This window comes from Grammomys surdaster, unplaced genomic scaffold (genome assembly GCF_004785775.1).
Source record: "Grammomys surdaster isolate TR1022 unplaced genomic scaffold, NIH_TR_1.0 170, whole genome shotgun sequence".
Lineage (NCBI taxonomy): Eukaryota > Metazoa > Chordata > Mammalia > Rodentia > Muridae > Grammomys > Grammomys surdaster.
The window spans coordinates 8,527,419-8,543,736 of NW_021604618.1; the positions used below are offsets into that span (position 1 = coordinate 8,527,419).

Below are 16,318 nucleotides of genomic sequence, written 5' to 3' on the forward strand. Positions count from 1 at the left end.
TCTCTCTCTCTCTCTCTCTCTCTCTCTCTCTCTCTCTCTCTCTCTCTGTGTGTGTGTGTGTGTGTGTGTGTGTATGTGTGTGTGTAGATCAGAGGTCATCCTCAGGTGTTGTTCCTTAGTCCACATCCATCCTGTTTTTTAAGACAGGATCTCTTATTGGCCTGGAGACAGAACCCAGAGATCCACCGTCTCTGTGCCCCACACTGGCATTATAAACATGCACCACCACACCAAGCTTTTCAGTGTGGGTTCTAGGACCTGACTTCAGATCCTCTCACTTGTGTGCCATTCGTTTTACTGACTGAGCCAACTCTCCAGCTCCCAGACACTATAGGAGAGCACATATCACTAGACACATAGGAGGAGAGCAGGTATCCTATGCCCTGGGGTCTGTTTCTTATTGTTCTGTGACATTAGAAAAATCCTAAATATTTTCCTGCAGTGATATGTATTGTGTGTGTATCTGAGCATCCAGGAGCCATTTAGTAAGCACCTTCTGTGTTTGGGGCATCGTGCTGGGCTCTGCAGGAGGAAGAGAGGGAGCTCATACATGATAATCCCAGAAGGATAGGATGTGTTTTGACATAGCCACCTGAAGCCACACTAGATAAACACATTATCCTGAGCCCAGTGGTTCTTGACAGCAAGTGATGCTTTTAAGGGACTGAAAAAGTGAGAAGAAAGCTCACATGAAAATGTTGGCCAGGGGTACGTGTGCATGAACACAAGAGTATGTCTGTCCATCAATCCACACAGCCATACCCCACCGCTAGTGATTCATCACTGTGTCTTTCTGAAAACTTCCCATTAAATGTCTACATCTTAAAATCTATTGTGTTCTATCCCAGCGGGCAGAAGGTCAGAGAAAACATTTCCGTGAGTCATACTTCAGTGGATTTCTACAGCTTGTTAATGGTATGGTCGGTCGCTCTTTCTGATGTGTTAGAAACAGGCTACCTGGCTTCATTCCCCAGTGTGCCAAAAGTGGGTGGTGGCATCCTTCTTCGGTGGACACATGTCTACCCCTTGGGCTCAGGTCCTGCCTCAGAGGCTGTCAGCAGGCTCCCCCAGAGAAGGAGGTAGCTTGGCTCTCTTCTTATGTGCCATGGTGCTGCTAGCCACTACTACTTAGCAATAATCTCCTTGTCTGTGCCTTGTGGGCTTCTTGTCTTGGCCTGATCAGTGGCCCCGGATCACTAAAACTTCGTCCTCAGCTAGCATAGTATCTAGTATATCTAACATTTGTAGTCCCAACACTTGGAAGGCTGAGGCAGGAAAATCACCATGAGTTCAAGATTAGCATAGGCTACATAGTGAATTGTTGTCAAGAGCGAGACCCTGTCTCAAAAACAAAACCTAAAAATAAATAAATAAATAAGATAGCAAACTAGTAAATAAAAAACCATGTTATCAAGCACCCTAGCTCTCTGAACCCTAGTTAGCTGGTGTGAGGTTTGGATTCTACATTCCTTCATTCACTCCATCATTTGTCCAGCTCTTAACACTGCACCTAGCACTCTGTTAGGCACCGGAGATACGGAACCAAGTAAGGCTCACCACTCTTCTCGTGCAGCCTGCATTCCCATGGAAGAGACGTCTGTTAGACAGGTAGTAAGCGAGTGAATATCTAAGTAAATAAATAAGAGGTGCCCGTGGAGTAATCACTTCTATGGAAAAGCAAAGATAGCCTAATAATATGTTTCCTTGTGCCAGTGGGAGGAACCCTCTTTATAGGATGTACCGTCACTAAAATGACATCTGAGCTGAGACCTGAATGATTAGCAGGAGCCATGAGGCACATGGTGAGGAAAATGAGCCCGAAGAGGGAATAGTGAGGTCCTAAACTGCCTGTGAGCTCCAGGGAAGGCAGCTAGAGTGAAGTGAGCTAGACACGAGCGAGGCCAAGACATGTAGGTGCCAGGAAGCCAGCGCGTGGAGTCTGGGTGGCAATCGAGTGCAATGAGAATCCACCATAAGTTTCAAGTTAAAGGTAACATGATCAGCCCGATGGGCTTGTAGGGAGACTGTCTCTAAAGTGTTCTGCATTCTGGCCGTTCCTCCTCTCAGATAGCCACTCTAGACTTTACCCTTCATTTAAAGAATTGAGGTTCTTCTCAGTTCAATATCTCTCCCGCATTTTCCAGCAGCAATTGAGGTTCCCCAATTCCATAACCAGCCCAGCGTCTGAGCTCATTAGCCGGGGCCATGGCTGCAGAGTAGACTTGTCTTTCCACAGAACTGCAGATTCTCCTTCCCTTCAGAGTGGCTAGCTTGGCAGCTTTCGCATCTCAGCACAGAAACCAAGTGTCTGTCACAGTGTGCTTCCTACAGGCTGCCCCGACCAGAACCAGCTGTGTGGAGATGCTAATCTGTAAAAGATCATGTTGGGGGCACTCTAGAGACAAGCTCCTGGTACATCTGGGCACATCTGGACAGCTTTTGAAAGATACAGATGTACCTGGGGCCCATCTCAGATTGCACAAATCGCAGTGAGGGTAGAGGTGAGAAAAATTTAAAGTATGGTGTGTGTGTGTGTGTGTGTGTGTGTGTTGTGTGTGTGTGTTGTGTGTGTGTGTATGTGGTGTATGTATGTGTGGTGAGTGGCATGTGTGTGGTGGATGTGGTGTGAGTGTGTGTGACGTATGTGGTGAGTGGTATCTGTGTGTATATTGTGTGGTGTGTGTGTGTATGAGGATGTGTGGTGTGGTGGGTATGTATGTGTGTGTATGAGAATGTGGTGTGTGTGTGTGCCTGTGTTTCTGTGTTTAGTGTAGATCAGATGATAACCACAGACATCTTTACTCAGGAGCCTTGTTTTTTTGAGACAGGGTCTTTCACTGGCCTGGAGCTCACCAATTAGGCCAGGCTGGCTAGCCAGTAAGCCTTGGCGATCCACCTGTCTCCACCCCCAGTGAAGAGATTACAAGTGCACACGTCTATGGCCAGCTTTTTACATGAGTCTGGGATCTACCTCAGGGCCTGTGTTTTCATAACAAACACTTTACTGACAGAGCTCTACCTCCCCCTCTTCAAAACTATATTTAAAACAAAAGAAAAAATTACCTCAGCCTACTCTGCTATGCATTTCCATTTAAGGTATACATAAATGGTAAAAGATGGGCCATACTTATAGACTCATCACTGCTAACTTTTTGAACAAGGCTAAGCAAAGAAAATAAATACAGTTTTATATACAAGTAGCCACAGAACCAGAAGGGTTAAAAAGTTTCCCCATATGTGCATCTAGGCCACCCAGGAAGTTGGTTTAGATAACAGGTATACATAACTCTGACTAGACCTATTCAGCAAATCTTTGCAGGAGAGAGAGATGTGCCCTTTCCGTGCCTGTTTCTTTAAATGTTCACAGCTCCTTAGGACCAGTCAGCAAACCACACAGCCAAGAGGTTCATTCAACATCATGGTGTCCAAACATGCATATTCTGCAAGGCGCTTAGGCCCTCAGATATTCTCCTGGATGTTCCAGATACTGCAACCTTGCTTAATTAACAACAAAAATTGTCCATAGCAACAATAATTAGAATTTCTACATCCTCTCTCACTTTCCAGAAAGGATGACAGGCTGTTGCCTAGAGGAAGGAGGCTACAGATAACCTAAGAAGCAATAAGTTTGCAGACACTTCACCCGGCCGGTGTTTACTGAGTGCCTGTTTTATGACAGTTTCTATGCAATGTTTCACTGGAGCAGTTTCAGTTATTGTCAAACTCATCTCAAAAAGTGGGCATTGTCATTATCTCCTCTATAAGTGGGGAGTTTGGGGGCTTATGAGGGGTAAAGGCCTCAGAGGCATAGTGCTAACAGCAGAGTCGAGCCAGGCTCTATCTAGCCTTGCCTTTTCAAGCTCTTAGAGTCTTATATGTGACAGTGTGGGGGATGTAAAGATGAGTTCGCCTCGAATCCACACCCTCTGGCTTCTCACAAAAGAGAAATGCAGGAAAACAGGAGTATGACTAAAATCTGTAGTTGGCTGTGATGGATGGTTCATAATGAGAGACACAGGATCACAGAGGCTGGCAAGCAAGTGCAATTCGGGGTAAATGTGCATGTGCACGTGCATATTAGTTAGGACTTCACAAGAGGATTTGAGAGAATGGGCCAGTCGTTGTAGGTGGGTTAGGCTATCAGCCTAGGTGACTGAGAAGGAGCACACACGGGGAAGAAGAACCCATCATGACTAGAATGGGAAGGGGTAAATCCAATGGGCAGAGCGCTTCTGAATGCTACGCTGAGGAACAGGAACCAATCTTTAGTCAAAAGGAATTACAACCTGTGCCAGACTAAGGAGTAAGATAACAAGGGCTTTGAGAAGACAGCTATACTCGGTCAGTATGCAAGTGTACATTGGCAGTGTTTGTCCAGCAATGACCTTCACCTGATGTTAGAGCAACCTTTTAACTGACTTCCTCCTCCAGGAAGTATTTCCTAGTCCCTGAAGATTAAGTTAGATGCTCTTCCAGAGTACTTCCTTAGCATCCAGGCTGACTCCACAGAACTCAGTGTCTTCTATTGCACTTTCTGTTTGCTTCTGACTCCTCCTACCCCATGGATGATCGTTGAAGGGTTATTCTTAATTTCTCCCAAATCTTCAATATCTTTCTACCTAATTCCCAACTGTTTAGTAAATTAACTCCACCTCCAAAGCCAGTTAATTACCAGCAAGGGCACCAAGACTAGTCAACGAGGGAAATAATCATCTCTTCAAAAATGATGAACACGAATGGGAGGAGCCCGCGGCACGCAAGCTCTTTCCTTTCGCTGCGCGTCCGCAGCAATGAGTATGCTCAGGCTACAGAAGACGCTTGCCTCTAGTGTCCTCCGCTGTGGTAAAAAGAAGGTTTGGTTGGATTCCAATGAGACCAATGAAATCGCCAATGCCTACTCCCGGCAGCAGATCAGGAAGCTGATCAAAGATGGGCTGATCATCCGGAAGCCCGTGACTGTCCATTCCCGGGCTCGCTGCCGGAAAAACACCTTGGCCCGACGGAAGGGGAGGCATATGGGCATAGGGAAGAAGAAGGGTACGGCCAACGCTTGGATGCTCGAGAAGGTCACCTGGATGAGAAGAATGAGAATCCTGCGCCAGCTCCTCAGGAGATGCCAGGAATCTAAGAAAACTGACCGCCCTATGTATCACAGCCTGTATCTGAAGGTCAAAGGCAATGTATTCAAAAACAAGCGGATTCTCATGGAACATATCCACAAACTGAAGGCAGATAAGGCCCGCAAGAAGCTACTGGCTGACCAGGCTGAGGCTCGCAGGTCTAAGACCAAGGAAGCACGGAAGCGCAGGGAGGAGCGCCTGCAGGCCAAGAAGGAGGAGATCATCAAGACTCTGTCCAAGGAGAAAGAGACCAAGAAATAAGCTTCCCTCAGTCTGTACACAGTTGCCCGGCTGTGGTTTCCCATGGATCAGTCATTAAAATAAAACAAGCCTTAAAAAAAAAAAAAAGATGATCATACACATGTTCAAACAAAGAAGCTGGGGCCTGTCTGTACTTCATACCACATGCAAAAAATAATTCAAAATCCATCTTATATCTAAATGTAAGAGTTAAAACAACAAAAATCTTAGGAGAAAATATAGAATTAAATTTTCATGACTTTGAGTTAGGCAATGTTTTGGGTTGCTTGTTTGTTTGTTTGTTTGTTTGTTTTTATGTGTGCTTGTGTGGGAGTGGATGGGTCTGTGCACGTGAGTGCAGGTGTCTATGGATGTCAGAAGAGAGTGCCAGATCTCCTGGAATGAGAGTTAGCAGTGGTTGAGAGCCCTGTGACATGGCAGCTGTGACCCAGGGATCCTTTTCACTGTGGAAGCACCCCTCCAGCCCCAGAAGTGTGTTCTTGTCTCTTCTTTTTTTAAATTAGTATTTATTACTTACATGCAATGAGCTTTATTATAAAATTTTTAATACATATATACTGCATCTGATCCATTCACCACGTTTCTCTCTCTTGTCTCCCCTACCTCCCTAAGTCCCGTTCCTCTTCCTCTTCTAACTTCATCATTTTTTGAAAGGAATTTGATGAGCCATTGAGGTTATTTTTAGGGTTTTTTACAGGAGGATGGGTAGGCAATGGTTTTTCAGGCATGTCACCAAAATCACAAACAAAAATAAAAATAGTAAACTGAACTTCATTAAAAATTTAAGGATTTTCTTCAAAGGACAGAATAAGAGGAAATACAGTTCAACTGTATATCTGATAAAGAACTGATGTCTGAAACAGAATACATAAAAAAAACTTGGGTCAGCCAGCCAGTGCCTTGGCAAAATATCTGAGGGAATAACTTGAAAGAAAGGAGGATGTGTTTTGCCTCACAGTTTTGATCAGTGTCTACTGGATCCATTTCTGTGACCTGGGCTGAGGTCGAGTCCCTTGACAGCAAGAGCACGCATTGAGCCACTTCCTACCCTATGTACCACTTCCCAGTCCCAACTCTGCTGGATAACTTATTCAAATCTCTAATCCACTAATGAATCATCACATACCTCAGAGCCCTCAGAGGCACAATCAGAGGTGTATTTTACTCAGATAGATCAAGTGGACAGTCAGAATTAACTCACACCATACTTTCCCAGCTAATCTTAGTTCTGAGATGGGCAGAGGAAGCTGGAGGTACAGTTCAAGAGTACACCATGACCTCAGCATTGGCACAGCCTGTGTTCAGGTCCCCGCACCAAAAATAAACAAACAAGAATGGCCAGTGGAGTGGAAGAGACGTTTCTCCAAAGAAAAGAGAAGTAACAAGCACGGGAAAGGGTGTTCTGAATGATCAGTCATTTGGTAAATGCAACTCAAAACCAGAACCAGACATTAGTTTGCATCTACTAAGATGGATGAGTAGGAAGTAACGAATGCTGAAGACGATGTAGAGAAGATAAACCTCATGCATTGCTGGTGGGATTGAAAAATGACACAGCCACTGACCACAGGCTGGTGATTCCCGAAATGGTTAAATGTAGAGATATCATCCTATGTCTAGGAGCAATTCCACTCCTAGAAATGTGTGTAAGAGAGCTGAAAGCATGTGCCACATGACAGCTGGAACGTGAACACTCACAGAATTATTGTAATTATAGCCCAAAAATGTGAGGGGAACCCCAAGCACACATCACTAAATGAATAGATAAGATGTGTCATGCCCCCATGATAGACTCGGCCTCAGGAGCAAAGCGAACTAAAGTATGGGTACTTGCTAAAATATGGGTGTATGAAAGGCTACATGTTATGTGATACCGTGTGTGTGTGTGTGTGTGTGTGTGTGTGTGTGTGTGTCTGTGTCTGTGTGTGTCTGTGTCTGTGTGTGTGTGTCTGTGTGTCTGTGTGTCTGTGTGTGTGTGACCAGAACAGGCAAACCACAGGAAAGAAGGTAAATTAATGAGGTTTATCTGGGGACTTGCAATGTTATTTTAAAATCATATAGTGGTGATGGTTGCACAATTATGAGAGTGCACTTAGAAACACTGAGTTGTGGCCTCTAAGTGGGAAAAATTAATGATGCACTACTCATATCTCATAAGGATTCTACAAACAAAACAAACGAAGCCCTCCCCCCTTAGATCCCGCTTCTGTCCACAACCAAAACAACCTTCTGAGACCACCTTCCCCCGCTTGCTACTTCTACCCTTCTGAAGACGTTTTTAAAAAACGATTTGTTTCCTATACCTCTGGCAAGGGGCCCCATGGCTACCACATATCACCATATCAAGCTTCACGCTGGCCTCCAGGCCCTCTCAGCATCACAAGTACCTGTTACTCATATCAGAGTCTATGCTAGCACCCTAGCCCTTCTCACTATGCCCCACCCTACACTCCCTCCAACCCCTGCCACCCGTCCTCGTCCGTGTTATACCTGACCTTTCTCACTATTCTCCCTTAGCACTTAGTCGTTTCCTGTCACTGACTCCTTCTCTTGCGATCTACTGTCTAACTATGCTCGATTCTCCCTCTCTCGCTGTCTCAATATCTCTGCTATTCTCTCCTGCTGTGATTTTCTAGCCCTGACCAGTCCAGTCTGCTGGCCATGTTCAGTGTACTTCTTTCCCTTTCTGCTCCAGACTCTTCCAGATTCCACTGGCACTCAGTCTCTCTCTCTCTCTCTCTCTCTCTCTCTCTCTCTCTCTCTCCTCTCTCTTCTCTCTCTCTCTCTCTCTCCTCTCTCTCTCTCTCTCTCTCACACACACACACACACACACATCTACACTAGAAACCTTAACAATAAATAACTATGTGTTGATGTGTCTACATTCTTCAAAAACAACATGCTCACTATCTTTACTCTGCTCAGGACCAGAGAACAATAAAGTATACTTACAGAAATTACAGTGGCACTGAAGCCAGACTTATGATTATGGAAAGCCATATTTCAGCAGAGGAGGGTTCATTACAATATATATTTTTAAAGCAGTGCTGAGAATGCTAATCAACACTCACAAAATTTAATCTTCTCGCTGCATACATGATGTTTTCTACCCACATTTTATAAATAGCCAATGTCGCTCACCAGGGAAAGCAGGAAAGGGGATGATTAGACAGAGAGAGATGCAGGATCAGAACGTTAGCGAACACTCATGCTGACACAGCATCATTCCAGATCCTGTGTCAGTGGCAGAGTCTTAGAGCATGTTCCAGGCCTGGGATGAGACAGGTCTGTCCTGGCACATCCCACAGGACTACAAGCCCAGTGACTCTGTGATGCTCCTTGCTGGAGCTTAGTATTTTGTCCACCATTATCTTTTGTGACTGAGGCTAATTCCTTTGTGGTGATTTTTCATTTCACAACCCCGAGGCACCCTTAAAGATGACTGGAGCCACAGTGGAGCATCACTGAAACATAAACGCTCGGTGCCATGGAAACTGCAGACCAAGAGATGTGAAAATGTACACCTTCATGAAAGTTCCAAGTGTGCTAAAATCAGCAGTTCTTGGAGTACTAGAGTGTAACCAGAGCCAATCGATCTGTTTTAGGATCCAAATGGCTTTGCTCAAAGTTGTATAGCCCCACTGGGTCACGGAGTGGGGAGGAGGCTTTGGCAGTTAAAAAATGATTTAAAACCCCCTGCTATTTATAATGATGGAGAAATGTCGCTGAGATTCAAATGTTTTGTCGGTGGGGAAATGTGGCTGTCTGGAAAAGACTGGAGACATGCAGGGAATTAATGCTGGAGAGCTGCAAGCGAGGTCCCACTCTGGAGAGCTCAACCAGCGAGTCTTGAGGTGTTGTCTGTTGTGTTGTGTTTTACTTCAAGGTTTTCTATCCTCTTGTTCACCAGAACTCCAGGATGGAATGAGACAAGCCAGCCAGACTTTCAGGCTGCTTCTTCTGTTGCTGCAGAAGCCACCGTTACAGTTTCCCTCCGTTCTGGCTAGCAAGATGGCTCAGTGGGTCAAACACTTGCCATATAAGCCTGAGGTCCTTTGTAAAAGCCAAGTAAGGTGGTTTGCTCCTGTAACCCCAGCACTCCTCCAGCAAGAAGGTAGGCGGTGAGAAGCCCACAAGCCAGCTTGCCTTGTGCACGCAACACAGAGTGCATACAACACAGAGAACCTGTTTCAAACAAATGGAAGGTGAGAAGGAGCACTGGGGATCATCCCCTGCTCTCCAGAGGAGTGCTGCAGCATGTATGCATTTACATACACACCTATACATGAATTTTTAAAAAATAGAAGCAAAGTGATGTCCAGTCCCACCCCAGACGCTCATTTGCGATGATCTAGAAACCAAAGCTGGCTCTGCCACTGCCCAGACAGAGAAAGCAATCAAGACAAAACATGCTGGCTATACCACTTTGAGATCCAATGTTGGAGATTCTGCTGTGCATCCAGGAAACACTACTCAAGTAGCAAGCAGGGCTCCTCACCACTGCCCTCTTCTCCATGTACAACCTCTCTCTACAAATGCCAATCCAGTCCACTAACCTGTTGCAACCTGTGGCTGGCCTAGCATGGCATGAGCCACTCCTTTTCCTTCTTTGACATTGAAACCTCCTACACTGAAGCTTTGCCTCTGATGCTTGGCCATTCTCTAACGGGCTGTGCTTTTCCACAGAAACATTTGAGTTGTCTCATTAATAAGAGTCACAACATACTTGATTAAAACAAAAGACACTGTCATCTTGATAAACTCGAGGCTGCCCACCCCTTACTTCTTCCTCTGATTGCCAAGATTTCCCGGATTTATCCCCTAGTACTCTTGCATGCATCGATTGTCAAGAGTCAGCCAATCAACTTATCAATTTTAAACAATAGAAGAAGAAAATGGCTAAACATTTTTTAATGAATATTTGTACAAAAGCATAAAGACTTCCTGGTTGCTTCATATTGGTGTATGAATCTATGGTCTATCCATCCAGTGATGTTTATCAAGCTCCTATTGTGTGTAGGGTCAAGGAGCCAGCTGCTGAGGAGTCAACGCAGAATCCGGCCAAGCACCTGCCCATTGGGCATCTATGGGCAATGAGTGTCTGAAAGGTTGGAAAACTCTGAGGGACAGAAGCAAACAGCAGGAGTTCCTGACTAGGCTTTGTTGTCAGAGAACCCTTTCCATGTGATATGACGAGGAAAGAAGACAAGAAAGCTGAAGGGGAGGATAAAGCTGTTTCAAACAAGACCATGTGGGGCAAAGGACCTCATCTCAGAAGCACACAGAATGCACTAGATTCGGTTGTTTGAGATTTGTAAGACATTCAATAGAGCTCCATCAAAGACTTGTGAGCAGAGCAAATTCCAGATTAAGAAGGCTGGACTGAAACCTGACAGCATTATGGAAGTCCCATGCAACTGAGCTTGTCAAAGTAGGAAGAATTATGAAGACCCCAAAGAGACTCAAAAACCTTGGTGAGAAGTTCAGGCTTTGTCATAAAGCTGTCAGAAGTCATTAGAAAAGTTGAGGCACAAGAATGTTCTACCCAGTTGTGTATCTGAACAAAGCACTCTTAGTACAGTATAGAAAATAATGTTAAAGAAAAACAACAAAGACAGAAGATGAGGATGCTAACATGTGTCAAGAGGTGAGTGGCACTAGGAGAAACAGTGCAGCTGCACACACAGAGGGCAAGTAGGGGCAAAGAGGGAAAAGGAGAGAAAGACACACACAGGGACAAACAGAGAAAGAGAGCATTCGTCAGGCATTCATGCTATGACATATCACCAATAAGGATGTGAAGGGAGACAGAATCTAAGTCTCGTTTAGTAGATTTGAAGGTAGTGTGATATCTGGCACACAGTAGATAGTCAATAAATGCTTGTTGATTGGTTGGTTGGGTGGATGAATGAATGAATGAATGAATGAATGAATGAATGAATATCCAAAGGCACAGATGGAAAAATGAATGATCAAGTGGCAGAGGACATGGAACAAATGAAATCATGTGTGTCTGCTGACAGGTAAGAGGCTCGGACACAGTGTGGTCGGCTGTCCATTCTCCATACAGCTGGAGCCACACTTACCGTCTGATCTTTATCTCCAGAATGAACTTGTTCCCTCCAGCTGTGAGCCAAAGTAATGAAAAGATTCTGGTCTGTGGAGTCTGGATGACCCTCTTTTAAATCACTGACCCAACACATGCTGGCAGCTGGATGAACAAGTTCCTGGGCAACTTTGAGGTTGTTTTCTCATTTGGAAAAAGAGGATATCTGATCAAAAATGATCACAAGGATCAAACATGAAGGTATCTCTAGAGGGCCAACCAAGTGTCTGGCACAGGGTGGGGACTAAATAAATATTTCTCTGTCCTTTCTATTGATTCAGCCCCTTCTCGCATAGCACTAGCATAGAACTCCAGAAATACAGCCCATGGAGAGAAAATGGTTCTAGGACTTTACCTAGAGCAAACTGGAGACTTTTCAAAAATTCCTACTTATCATAATACACAGAGACTGGGGAGGTGGCTCAGGTAAGAGTGCTTCCCTCACATGCACAAGGCCTTGGATTCAATCCCCAGCACCAAGTAAACCAAACCTAGTGGTATATGACTGTAATCCCACCACTCAGGAGGTGGAGGTAGGAAGACCAGGAGTTTAAGGTCTTCTGCTACACACTACCCTGCTTCAAAATAACAACAACAACAACAACAGATAAAGTTGACGTGATCCTACCAGCAGCTACTAAGCTACTAAATAGGAAGAATAAAGGAACTGTTTAAAGAGAAAAGACGTTGTGTGAAGCAGGTGCCACAGACAGTAATAGAAGCTAGCATGAGACAGTCTTCTTTGCCATACTCACCGTGGTAGAAAAAGGGTCAGGTTCTCTGTGAGCTACAATTACCAACCAGAAAAATAATCCTTCATTTGAACTTAGTCAATCCTCTGTAGTAGCCCTTAGCTTAGTCTGAACACAAATGCTTGTCACTTCTCTTCCTGGGCAACATAGGCACGTGGCGTGGACTTGGTTGTTCCTTTTCAGTAAGGTTGGTATTTAGTATTTTTATTACTTATGGTTCTGGATGGTTTGGTGGTAGCCATCATTACTATATCTGACCACACCATCCATTTTTTTGCTATAAATTACTTTCTCTGGCTAAAACAAAATGGATAAGGTTTAACTATAAAGGGGAGAATGGCTAAGAGGGAAAACCATGAGTCAGCAACAAGGATGAGTGTGGTTCCGGGGACTGGGTGTGAAAAAGGAAGGCAATGGCATTTCATGATGCTCATGTGCCAAGCGATGTTTATATATGGTACCTCACATAGCTCTTAGAATAGCCCAAAGGGGGAGGTACTGCATTTAGATAAATGTAAGGCATTATTAAAAAGAAAAGGATGTGTTAATTGAACCATGATGAACATTTGGATTTTGGAAATGTTAAAAAAATATTTAAAGAAAGTAGGTCTGAGAATCAACCAAATGTAGCATTAACTTTCATTCTATGTGTAAGAAAAATGTAAAACAAAGAAGGACCTTGCTGGAGGTCAGTGAAGTAAAGGACTGACTGGGTACGGCCTTTAATCTTCAGTGTCAACTTGGCTGTATGTAGAATCATCTGGGAGACACTCCTCTAGGTTCATAAATCTATGTCCACAGAGGTTGAACTGAGGAAGACCAGCATTTAGATCCACATGCCAGCACCATCCCACAGACTGGGGTCTCAGATTGATACCAGTGAGCAGGGTACCGGCAGGCATGCATCTCTCTCTCTGCTTCCTAACTGCAGATGCAGTGTGCTTAGCTGTCTCACATTCCTGTGGCACCTAACGGTCGCTTCTTTTACCACCATGCCTTCCTTCCACTCAAACCATGAGCCAAAAATAAACTGTTCCTTCCTTGAGTTGCGTTTGCCAAGTATTTTGTTACAGTAATGAGAAATGCCACAAGTACCTAACCTTTGTACCTAACCAATCTAATACTCAGAGAGCTCAGGCCGCTAACCTCGGAAGGCACTGTCTTCCCAGTGTTGTCTCCTGGTGAATACAGTAAAAATATACACAGGGTGATGATAAAGACAGACATAGGATGGTCAATATAATTCTCATTATTTGAGAAAAATAACTATTTTCTCAGGAAATTGAAAGCTCGCCCTAGTACAGAGCTGATGCTTCATGGAGATGCATACAGATGATTTTACTGAGACTTCCAAGGAGCAATTAGAAGCAATAAACAAACACTGGTGAGACCACTTTCCATCACAAAGGTCATATAGTCAAGAGAGTCACCTTACCATCCAATCTAACCCATGGAGGAAACCAAACATTCAAAGTAGACAATGTTACTTAAATCGCCTTTCTTAAATATTACGGATAGCTATCCAGCTTTTACTGGAAATAGATCTATTAGATCATGCAAAATACTCTGCTGATTGGTAAACTGTCTACACAGTCTTCTGATTTTTAACTAGGAATTAGCAGCATGGTAAATGATCCAGGCATTCTCTGGAATTAAGCATGCATGATTCTGTCTTTAGAAAAGTCTCCATGGTTTTGACCCCAGGTTGGGAGAGGCTCAGCCATCAGGAACCAGTAAGAGGGAATCGAATTTTCCTCAGCGTTTTAGACCAACGAGGCACATGGCTCTAGCCTAAAGCCAGCTGGAAGACTCTCTAGCTGGGTGACCCTAGACAAACTGAATTCTCTACATGCCGCAGTAGAAACATGTCTGTAAAATGAGAGGTTTAATGATAGCTACCTCCCAGAGCTGTTATGAATTACAGAGAGAGTTCACATAAAAGACTTAGCACATCTGGCATATGGTGTATACTCTATAAATGTTGGTGGATTTTACTTTTTGGTTAGATTATTCTCACCATATAATTCATTTAACAATAGTGACACTCAGACCCTTTGGGAACAGAGGCTGCACAGGTGTAAGCCATTCCGCTGTTCAGGCATGAGATAGGATTAAATGTCTGGAGAATCTCCAGGTTCAGAGCATACAAACTCAGTCCTCCCAGATGCCTGTGTGCCAGGCGGGCAGGATGGTGTGGAAGGAGGGCCAGACTTTAGAGTCGAGTAATTTAATTGCTCAAATCCCAGCTTATCACTCACCTGCCTCAGTGCTTCGAACATTTGGGTGAAGCTCCTTGTAGTCACTTGTAAATGGAGATGTGGTGTTGCTGTAACTGAGCGTGTGTAGGAATGAGCGTGTGTAGAGCGTGTGTAGGAAGAGCTGGGCATACCACATAGGTCTTCGTTACATAATAGACATTCTTATGCTGGCCTAACCTTTTCTTTGAATACAGACTTTTCTTTTATTGAAAAGATGACCTATCCTTTTCCATGAAAAACCTGTATTTCTTACGGAAACATGAAGTAGAACTGATTATTCTCTAGAAACGGAGAATTATGTACATAAACCCATCCTCCACATCAGCTTAATGCTATTCAGCTTGTATTTAAGTATGAAATTTTGCTACAGAAAAATTTTTAAAAATAGACATAAGTAAGTGAAAAATTGGTGTCCAATAACCCCTCTTTGCCAAGACAGCTAGATGTGACATCTTGGTGTCTACACCTCCCAGAGTATTTTTCTCTGCATGTAAATATGCATTTTTAACCACCTCACACAGCAAAAGCCAGGAACCCCATTTTCCTCAAACACCCCCAATCCTTGTCAAACACTAAATGTCAATGCTTAATGGGGATTTTTGCTTGTGTTCTTATATAGCAGAAACACACGATGTAAGGAAAATCTTTTTAATTAGCTATCCTTTCCCAAAGCTGACAGCCCCCTCTGTATGTATAAATCTTCCTGTAACCAACATTATGTAACAGGCACCATATTTGCACACATAGTCACATTCACAAACATATGCTCAAGTCTACCAAACCAGTGGGCATACAGATAATCAAGCAAGCAGTGGGTGTGTCAACACATGGATGTTTTTAACCAGCAGATGGCTCTGATATACCAGGAACCCACTAACACTGCCCCCCATCTACAGGAACACACCCATGCAATATCTGTCAAACAACCTTTTTCCAGCCACAACCCATCATCATGACATCAAGCTTGGCCTGCATTGCTGTATAGCAACCAATCTCCTCAAAATCAGGTTCACACCACATGCCCGCCTGCTTCCCTTCTCCCCTCACCTTAGCCTCAGGTTCCCAATCCCTTCCACCAAAAGTCACCAGTGAAAAGCCAGTTTTCTACTTCTGCTCCAGTAGAGTGGAGGCCCCTCTTCAAAGCCCTCTCTAAGTACCAGGGACTGCCTGGTAGTTGCTGTTTGGGCAATGTGTAAGTCCCACCCAAGGCAGCCATGTTTACTGAGAGCCAAATGTTTTAATCACTTTCTTGGAGAGGAACTGCTCTGGTGAAGTAGAGGGCGTGGTGAGGCGCCTGCCCTCCGTGGGAATGTGCTGTAAGCTACTGAGGGAGAGACAAAGTAAAGATTCAAAGAGCAAGTGGGATGAACACTTTTCTACAAACCAGAGTAGGGAAAGGCTTGGAAGATTGTGTGAAATGGGGTACGCCATGAATCCTAATCAGTTTCTCATATCCTCCAGGACACTGCTGCTTCAGGTCCTCAACTCCTTCCACGATTGTGACAAATAAGAAGTACTAGGTCATGCTACTAATAGGATGTTGTTGTTCTAAGCAAACCCTCCCAGGCTGAGCATCATACATAGGCCTTATGTGAGACAGCACACAAAGAAGTAGCCAAAGACAACGTGACATTAGGGGGTAGATCTGTCAAGTAAGAGCATCAAATGTGTAATCATTCCTAGAGTAGCTGCCACAAACTACACTTCAGAAGGACCTGCCACACTCTCTCAAAACAAACCTATGATAAAGGGAATGGCCTAAAGGGGCAGCATCGTGTGTGTGCGTGTGTGTGCATGAATGTGTGTGTGTGTGTGTGCGTG

The 16,318-nt window shown here is 44.3% G+C and overlaps 1 protein-coding gene and 1 pseudogene across 1 annotated transcript in view; one reads left to right on the forward strand and one right to left on the reverse strand.

The window, feature by feature from the left end:
* Kiaa1549l (KIAA1549 like) overlaps positions 1-16,318 on the reverse strand; it is a 265,407-nt gene that overhangs the window by 170,511 nt on the left and 78,578 nt on the right. The gene's annotated exons all lie outside the window — the stretch shown is intronic.
* On the forward strand, positions 4,791-5,381 carry LOC114620970 (annotated as a pseudogene).